Genomic DNA, 10,267 nt, shown 5'->3' on the forward strand with positions numbered 1-10,267 from the left:
CCAGCCCCTCCAGAAGCTCCCTAACTAAATCCTCACTCACTTTAGGCCCAGGTGAGCCTCCCCCAGGGCCCAAAGGGGGCCCAGCAGGGAGGTGGCAGTTCTGGTCCTTACTGAGGAAGACAGAGGCAAAGAAGTTATTAAATATGTTGGCTTTGTCGTCTGGCATGACAACCAGATTCCCCGTCTTGTCCTGCAAGGGCCCCACATTTCCTGGGGCCTTCTTTCTACTCCCTATGTATTTAAAAAAGGACATCTTGTTGTCCTTAATCCGGGAAGCCAGCACCTGTGCCACTGACCCACTATCCCAGTCCACCCCCCCACTGTGGCTGCCCCAACTCCTGGCCCTTTAAAACAAAAACCAAAAAAAATAACCCAGACTCACCAGCTGCTGTAGTGGCCTCAGGGGTTCAGGGGGCTCGTGGAAGAGCCCCCATGCAGCGTGGGGGGCAGCATGGATTGCCCGCCACTGGGCAGGGGGTTTTGGTTTGTTTTTTTAAAGGGCTGGGAGCTGTGGTGGGCAGGGCAGCCATGGGAGGGGGGCTGGGATAGCAGGTGAGGGTCAGGGGGCTCATGACAGAGACCCAACTTGGTGAGGGGCAGTGGGGGGGCAGCAGGGATTGTCCCATCCCACCCTGATGCCAGGCAGAAGCTGGTGAGTGGAGACTTTTTTCTTTTTTTTTCAAAGAGCTGGGACCAAGGGCCGGGCAGGGAAGCCATTGAGAGCGGGCAGGGGATGAGACTTGTGTCATTCGGAGATTTGCCCGATTCGGTAGCAGCTGAATCTCTGAGTCAGATTCGGCCAAATTGATTCGGGACAGTGATTCAAATCACGTAACTGAATCACTGTCCCCCGAATTGACCAAATCCTAATCCAAAGCGAATCTAGCTGCTTTGCACAGGCCTAGTGCCTACCAGCACGGCCCAATTCAGTTTGCTGCCTGAGCTCTGAGGAGCCTGCTCTTATTTTTCTCCAGAGCTTGCTCCCCACTCCTGCTCCACACTGGCCAAGGTGGGAGCACTGAGCTGGTCTGGGCAGCACTGGGAGGCACCATGGCCTCTGGGCATCCTAGGGCTGCAGTGCTCACTCTGCCCAACATACCCCAGGGGGTGGGGGGGGGGTTATAAAGTGCCATGCTCTGCCTTGCTGTGTCCCAGCATTCCTCCTCTCCCTGACTCAGAAGGTACCACTGCATTTTGGGATGTTGGAGGGCTTCATCTTGGGTGGAATAGCGGTCTGGAATGGCCACACCTTAATGGAATAGGAGTAAAATTAGGCAGATTAAAGATAATCTTTGCCCTGGTACAATTTTAAGATAAATCACGAGTGCTTTAAGCAATTTAAGAGATGTTAATGTGCAGCCAAGCCAGGGATTAAGAGCTCCAGAAACTGCCTAAAATTATTGTGTAACAAGGCCCTTACTTTCCAGGAGCAACAGCTGCCTTCTTTTTCCAAAAGAGCCAGTGGACAGTGAATCTGTCAATAATGTGACTCCGCTAATATATCTAAATATTAAATGAAAACAGTGCCTAACACACAGGACAAATTCCTGAAATAATCTCAAGATTACCCTGCACACAATAGTGCCATGCAAAATCTCATGGAAACAATGCACACTCTTGAGTTCCATTAACCATATTACTGGAAATAGATTTTGCACAATCCTCCTTCAAACAGCCATTTAAATCCCAGTCTTAAAGGAGATTATGCTGTTTGCTGATTTAAGCTGAAAGGGAAGCCTGTTCCAGTCATCTGGGAACTCCCAAGGAAGAAGCTCATCTGCCAAATTCTCTCTTTATCCTAGTACAATGTACAGCATCTAAATTCTGATGATAATCTCAAAGCAAAATGACTCCAAGGTAATATTTAAGAGACTTGTCAGGCTTTTCTAAGGATTGTTTTAACTTTGGTCAAAGACAGTATTTTGCTTGGTCTGCTTCATCTCCTGAAGACGTTTCACTGTAACATTAATCAGTAACCTAATTGCAAGCGTTCTGACTGTACTTCAGATCATACCCAAAACCCAGGATCATTCAATTGCTATGGGAATATGTTGTGGGCAAGAGGAAAGATGGCTTATGAAAATTGTACTGGGCCTCAGGGGATCTGGATTCAGTCCCCAGCTCTCACTTCCTGCACAGCCCTTGACAATTATTTAGGATATGTGTATTTCAGTCACTCTTAGCCAGTGTGCTGCAGTACCCTGGAATGCTGTAAGATCTTTTTGAGGGTGCCATGGGGTGCCACACAATGTTAGCACAGTTAGGTGAGCAAACACCTATGCATGATTCACAAAACAATGCCAGTATTTCAAATACAAATTCACAGTGTCAAAGCCATTCTGACCTACTGTGGTCTTTCCAAGTTCATTTTAAAGTCCCCAAATCAGGTAAAAATCTCCCCCCTCCCCTACCCCCACACGTTCAGCACTGTCCCAGCTGCTTCTGACCCATTCCAGCTGGGGCTGCAGGGAGCAGCTGCATGTGAAGCCAGGTGCAGAGGGGACAGTGGCAGCAGTGGCCAGGTTCCCCCTCTGTGCCTACTCCCAGGCTGGTGGGGAACACCTGGAGGGACTGGGATGGGACACTGAAGCCGGCCCCTCACTGTCCCAGCTGCAGCATGGCAGGAGAGGCTCTGGGACTTTCCTTGCCTTCAGGTCAGCTAGAAACTGCAGCAGTGGTAGGCAGGCCTCCCCTTCTTGCACACCAAGGTGTACATAGAGAGAGCCAAGGGGGGATGGGAAGGCAGGGGCAGTGCCACTGAGCATAGAGGAGAAGGATGGGGATGCTGAGGGGGTGATTCTTACCTGCTCTGGGGAACTGAAAATGTCCCTAGCTGCTGTTCCCACGACATAGTGCAAACTCCACAGGTGACCCAGGTATTGGGGGCTGTGGGGAACTGGAGCTGCAAAGCTACATTGTGGAAAGGAGGACTGCAGGATCCACCCCTGGAGCTCTGCAGCCCAGAGCAGGCGGATATGGGAGGTAACAATACTCAGCAGGAGAACGAAGCAGAGCTCCACAACCACCTTAGTTACAAAAGAAGATTAAAGGGGCTGAGGTACATTTATGAAAGGGAAAAAATGACAGAAGAGGGTGAGATGTGTGAAGCTGTTTGCTATCCCTAGGCTGCAGAACAGAGTGGAGGGTGTTTGTGGTTCCCCATGCTTCTGGGATTAGCTGGTGCCACATAGGGCCAGGAACAAATTTTATTCCAGTGTCAGATTGGTATGTACTGGGAGGAGCACACTCCTCCTCTGGTCTCTTGAGTGTATTTAACAAACCTTGCAGGGGTGGGACCTCTCTCTTCTCCCTATGACAAGTTAGGCTGTTCCTTGGGCTATATACCTTCTTGTGCAACAAAATTGTTTGTGTAGTTTTAGGAACAGGCTAGACAAGCACTTGTATGGGATGGTTTGGAAAGTCACGTTCCTGCTTTGAGGAGGGAGTTGGAACCTCGTGAGGTCCCTTCCCACCCTGCTTTTCTATTGTTCTGTCAGCGTAGCCAGGGTAGGACAGAACGCAGCTGAAAACACACCCAAGTAATGGAGTAAATATTTAGATGCAGCACTTTGCGCTACTGTATTTACACTCCTAATCGGTACCTCAGCTAGTTATTTTAATGCTAAGCTAAATATGTCTACATGAGCTGCAGTCAGAGTAGTGGCTCTGATGTAGAGATATTCTTAATCTTTCCAGTTCTCCTCTTTGCCTATAAAGTGAGGATTAAAAGTAACTGTCTCTCCCTCTGCTTGGCTTATTTGGACTGGAAGTTCAAGGCAGGAACTGTTTTCTGCTAGGTAAAAGGCCTCAAATTCAGAGCCTGTAGACACTAGTGTAGTACAAACAGGCAGAAATGCAAAGCTGTCTATAATCACCTATGGCCTAACAAATACTGAGAGTCACTCAAGCAGAACACAAATGCTTTACAATAACATTAAGACTGTATTGCTTCATTGCACATTCCTCTGTGGTTCTTACTACTTCATCCTACAGCAACAAAGCTGAACATCAAGAAAACTCTATGCATGTCAGGGCATCTCTAGCCAGACATTTTTCTAGCCAGTCATTTTCTAAATCTTTCAGGTGGCAACTCCTTCTAAACCTTGTGACACCAAAGATTTATTGAATCCTTCAGTTACCCACAGATTATTTTTTCCTGGGTTCTAATGCAGTTTGGTTATTTTAGTCCCAGTCTCTAATCCTTATTTTATACCATTATTATTAATATTTGATGAAAAGGCAACAAGAACATATTAGAATAGTATACTACATCTGAATTGAAATAGCAATGCAATGGGAAAGGGTTAATGGTTAAATGTATGATTATGCCTGGCAATATTACACAATCAGCAAATTTAATCATTTAACACTAACAGTCCAAACTTCCATTAAATGTGTAATTTCATATGTGAAATTATTATTCATTTATCAATAGGAGATGGGTCTACTTCAGAACAGAAGTAAAAATACAATTAGATGCAGCAGGGCAGAACGAATTTCTGGTAGTAATATGGGTTAGAGCAATGTGTGCAATGCTTCCATAAGGCCCCATAGTCAAACTCATAATTCTCATAGGACGTAATGCCTCTAAATATACTGGTTCATTAGCAAAATTACATAGCTAATGAAAGGCAAATTAATGGAGCTCTGTAACATTTTATAAGCCTGTAAGAACAGCTACTTGTCATACATCACTAGGAAATAATTGCAGCAGAGTCAATCGCATGAACTCATTAAGTTTTTAACAATACAAACTGGGCAAGCTATTCCCCAAAGAGAATCTCCTCTAAGTGTGCTGTTTATTATGTCCCCAGGCTCCTGGGTGCAGAGAAACAGATTTCAGGGCTTTCAATACAGAAGCTTTCTGCTATGGTTTCCCAGCACCCAACACACAGAATTTGAGGAACCAAAGCCATTTAGCTGGGAAGTGAGACTGCATTTTGCCGTAGAGCAAACTGTACTGGACTGTCAAATTTCCATACAAAAATATTGAATATGATCTCATGGAATCAATCATTTTCGTTTAAAAAATGTACTGAAAAAAAAATCTTTTACAACTAGATAACACTGTCATGATTGGCTTTGTGACAACACTGCCTCAATGCACATGTTAGATTCCCAAAATAGTTAACATGCTACCTGTTAAATGGAAAAGGTATTTAATGTGAGTGTCTTAACATAGTTGCCTCAAATTTGACACGCTTCCTTCATTTTTTAAAAGAACGATGCAGAGACAAAAATGGGCCTGATTCATACTAGTCTTTAACATAATCACAACATAATTCTTGGGTGAAAGACAGCTTCTCAGGGTAAAGGTATTCAAAATACTTAAGAAAGACCATATTTCACATTATGATGCAGCACTGACCTGACCTTTTTCAGCCCTGTAATAACAGAGTAATATGAAATGGCTAGGAGAGTGAAAGCAAATTTAAGATGCTAAAGACCTACACACAGCACAAAGTTTAGTTTAAGACACTTCATGGCTCTGTATTCTATTTATATGTCATTAAACAAATAAATGTTTATGCTGAGCATTAGTTAAATCAGGCTAGATTTTCCAAGTGGCTCAATGCCAGGTTTTCAAGCTCTCAGTGCCTGTCCTCCTTTCCTGCCCCCAAAGTAAGTCTAAATTTTCAAAAGTTTTCATTGGGCACCTAAAGAAAGACCAGATTTGCAAAAATGCTCATCAGCCAGCAGCTTCCAGTAACACGCATGCTCAGGTTTTCAAAAACCTCTTTATCCAACATTGGAATTCTTGGTAACCTAACCATTTATTTTGATTCTCAAATGACAGCTGACCTCTTAAAAACATAGGCCATAAGACCTAGGAAAAGATTCATATCAACTTTTAAATTAATTCCATAATACAATAGGAATTGTAACTACTAACCTTGATGATGTTAGATGTTACTTTTCCCACATATTAAATGCTCTCAAGATGGCAGTGTCCATGTATTACAACTGGAAAAGAGAAGCTAAGTACACTCTGAGCATCTCAAAGTTATGCCTCTACAAGCAAAGAGCATCTCTAGTTGGTATTAGGGAGCTCGTGCTGCAGTATTGTCAGTCTGCTTGTGACAGGTCCCCGCCCGACTTACGTTGTTGCTGCAGCCCAAGTGGCTGGACCAGAGCTGGCACAGCTGATGCACTGTGACTGGAGGGTCCATCCCCAGTTGGCCCAGAGCCTGGTGGCCACATGCAGAAAAGGGGCTCAGGGGCCTGTGCACTGGACCTGCACCAGATATGCTCCTCACTCCTGGAAGCACCCTATTGGTGCCTCTGTCAGGCAATGAGCCAGGGGCAATGACCCAGGCCTCCATGAGCCTGAAGAGGGCCATAACTGCAGGACAGCCAGGCCCCAGCCAGAAGACTGCCTGGAAGGAGCCAGGCACAGCTCCGGTAGCCTGTCTGAGGTCAGACCCACTCATTGTGACTGGACAATCCAGACTGGAGCAGCAGAGCCAACCAACCTGTGCAAGACAGAAGTTAACTCTAAGAAAGGTCAGATGAGGATGGGAGAGAGCAGCCTGGCAGGTTCTGAGGGTACCTGAGAGTAAACCCTGGAGCAGTAGCCTGCGACACCCTAGCCTCCATGCAGTCCATCTGTGTGCCTGTAGTGGGCCAGTGGGGGACTTCTGCCATGTTTGACCACAAATGGGCCCAGCAGGGAACACGTGGAGCCAAGGGACACCTGACCAAGAAGCCATCAGGGTAATCCCAAGGGAAAAATGGGCCAAGTAAAGAAGAGGGAAGGAAGGACCGGGGGAGCGGACCCTTAAGCTCTGGTGCTTGAAATAAAGCAGCTCAGTGCAAGGGGGGCAGCAGTGCCCTGCCCACTGCTCCAGTTGAGCCACATTGAGTTATATTGTTTCTTCTGTTAGCCCTTTTCTTGAATTGTGGAAGTACCTGTGACACTTGTGACACTTGCACTTCATCTCATTGGTGTCTAACAACCTGCAATGACACCAAGGCACAATCTGGGATCTATGATAATACCCGAGTGGAAAGGGATGGGGTATGAAGGAGGAGAAACCCCGCAGAAGAAGCACTAAGGAGAGTATCCTTGAATTACTAAGGACCACTGAACAACAAGAAGAATTTTTAATAATTTTTTCCAGCTCTTTCACTGTTCAAAATGCTTCACACGTCACATTTCTAAAGCAACAAGGAAGTTCTCTATTTTTTCAGCAGCTTTAAGAGCCTTGAACATGAATGTGCATGTCCATAAGGATACACACATACACAGTGAAAATGCTCCTGCTCTCCTCCCACCTGTCACCCATGGCTTGGTCACCCATGGCCTTTGTAACACCACAGTGAAACTGTGATGGAAAGTAAGATGAGCAATTAATTAAAGGGAAGTGGGGAGTCAGTTTGCAGGGGGAAATTCCCATGCATACTCAAAAGCAGTAAGTGTTCCTCCTCCTCCATAGGTGAACCAGTCTGGTATATTAGACTTATTATGGCTATTATGTTCCTGACTCAGAATCAGGTGTCTACTAAGCCAGTATCCTTTTTTCAATAATGGCCAGTATGAAGTGCCTCAGAGGAAGTTGTAAGAACCCGCATTAAAGCAGATGAGGGTAATTTTACACGTCTCCCCACCTCATCTGGATCAGTAGTGTGAGCTGAAACTCTGAAGCATAAGGCTTGCTATCCCTTGCAAAAGATATATCAACACTACTCCTAAGTGTCTTTGTATACACAGAAATGTCTGGTCCCTTTTCTTTTTAATTCTTGGGCTCAGTAGGTTCACGTGGCAATTGACAACCTAATTACACATGTTGTGAAGTATTTCATTTATCCATTTCGATTTTGCCATCTTATAATTTTATTAACCATCCCCTTCTTTTTGCATACTCAGCATAATTGCCATTTTCTGTCCTCAGCTCTGTTCCTCAACAGGAGAAAATATTGTACAATTACTGTACCATTTTTAAACATTAGGCAGTATATGATTTGATCTTAAAACCATATATAAACTGTATGAGAAAACAGTCATGTGTGAATGAAGAGAGACTCAACCTGACCATAAACAGGTACCATGGAAAATAGTGATTCATTGCTCAGTTTCCAGGGGCTTTGCTTGTTTCACTAGACTACACAAAGGAGTCATACTAGTTGCTTTGCTGAATTACTGACTTAGCAGTCAAGTGTATCAGATTGGGCAATACTGAACTACTGCATTGTTACTGAATGCTTTTTCTGACATAGTACAGTTTCCAATTGGAACCTGATTTGCTTTCCATCAGCCTATGTTTTTTATATTGCATTGTAGTTTATTGTTGGCAATTTATATAGTGCTTTTCACAGACTATGACAAAGAGTTACAGAGAATGAATGAGCAATTTTCTTGCTGGGGCAGTATCAGTACATCTCAATTCAGTTTGGATTCACAACATTTATAATAGAATTGAGCAGTGCAAGATCTACTTTCCATGCAGTGTGATAAAAAGGTCAATGGCCAACCACGTTACTTTTCCTAAGGTCTTATGCTCTCTTTTAAAGCATATGCCATATTTGAAATTTACTAACTCCCATTTTTTTGTATTCTGCATAAGATACAGCTAGCTGCTCTTGTTACTGCTCATGCATAGTGAGAACACAAATGCATGCAAGCCTGATACAGCATCACTGAACTATTGACCAGGCTTGAAGGAAGTTGTACATGCAACCCAAGTACACAGGTATTATGGCAGTGAAGGATGGCTTTGTGAACAATCCCACTGGGCTTTATGGAAGCTTGGTTCAATTCCTGGTTCTGCCCATTAACCTGAACTTAAATCAACCCTGGGCTCAATCTCTGAATCTCTGACAGGCATACAATATTTTTCTCCCATCCTCTCTCTTCCTAGTTTACTTCTATTCCAAGCAACTGAACACTGAACAGTTTGTCTTACTGTTTTTTTAACCAAATGAATGGGTCACATGATCTGTTACTCTTCCTTGGATGAACAAGACACTTAGGATGAAGTTACATGTTATCCTTAGACCAATGCTTTAAAGCTCGTTAACTTGTACTAAGTGCCCTCTGAGCATCTCAAAGTTATACCATTTCAGGTGAGGGTTAACCCTGGGCCCTGCTACTTAGGTCATGTTAAGGCAACTTCAGTGTGCTGCACAGAGGTAAAACAAATAATCTTCAGTCTCCAAAATCTGGGATGCAGTGCTCCCAACCCCTGCCTCTTGCCCTCCAGAGAGCCCAAGTGTCCTGGCCATGCTCCTGCTCACCATCCCCCTAGTGGCAAGTCAGAGCTATGCAGGCAAGACCTGGTATTAACCCTTAATGCATACTCACAGCACATTCTAACTTTAATGGTTTAACATACCACTGAAGTAGTCTGGTCTATGTTTAATGTATAACTTCACCCTCAGAATCAGAGTTCCAGTGCAGGCTCTATTATAAACCTAAGGTTCAATTTGTATTAAATCACATGGTGCAATATTCCCTTAAAAATTAGCTGTTCTGTTGACAATCCATGCCAGCAAACTCATTTGCTAGAAATACATGAGAGCACAATTCATTTGAGATATAAATGCTACCCTTACTCCCAAATAGTATGAATTTCAGACATGCAATAATAAATGGAAACACGGGTGGCCTTCTGAACAGCATACATATCTGTGGAAAGGGTTCAGTAGTACTTAAAACAGCTACAGTAAAGTATCTTGCAGTTAGATAATTGCAGAGAGATTTATAATAGGGATAATGATTTTCTGACTACCAGAATTGCCAAAATTTTGTATCGTTATCTAAATTAATATATAAACTACCCTCTTCACATGCAAAAAAAATCAAACTAAATATCACTATGATTATGCACAATTGTATTTATTAGGAACTCCAGCACTTGAGGAACAATATACTGATTCTAGATAGGATAGCAGGCACTGCAAATGTAATAAGCAGATTCAAATTTATTTCACTACAATGTTGCAGTATTTCAAATCCAGCAAAGTATGTTGGACCCCTAGCTATTTAAAATAACTCCAAATACAGTTAGCACACTTCTGACACAAGTCTTTTTGGTTTTCTGCTCCCACTCCAAATTATCTAACTTCTTATATTGTTTCCGATATCCTGAGTGCTGTGTGACTTCTACATTATTTTGCCTAATTTTTTACTTCTTGGAACTGGAAACCCCTAATGACAGAAGCAACTTTTGGGGCCTGATCTTCAGCTATAGTCACATGATGCCTATATATAATTCCAGTGAGTCACTGGCTTAATAACTCTTAACTGATGCAGGAGGCACCCCCTCTG

This window comes from Gavialis gangeticus, unplaced genomic scaffold (genome assembly GCF_001723915.1).
Source record: "Gavialis gangeticus isolate Ggan-Ray unplaced genomic scaffold, GavGan_comp1, whole genome shotgun sequence".
Lineage (NCBI taxonomy): Eukaryota > Metazoa > Chordata > Crocodylia > Gavialidae > Gavialis > Gavialis gangeticus.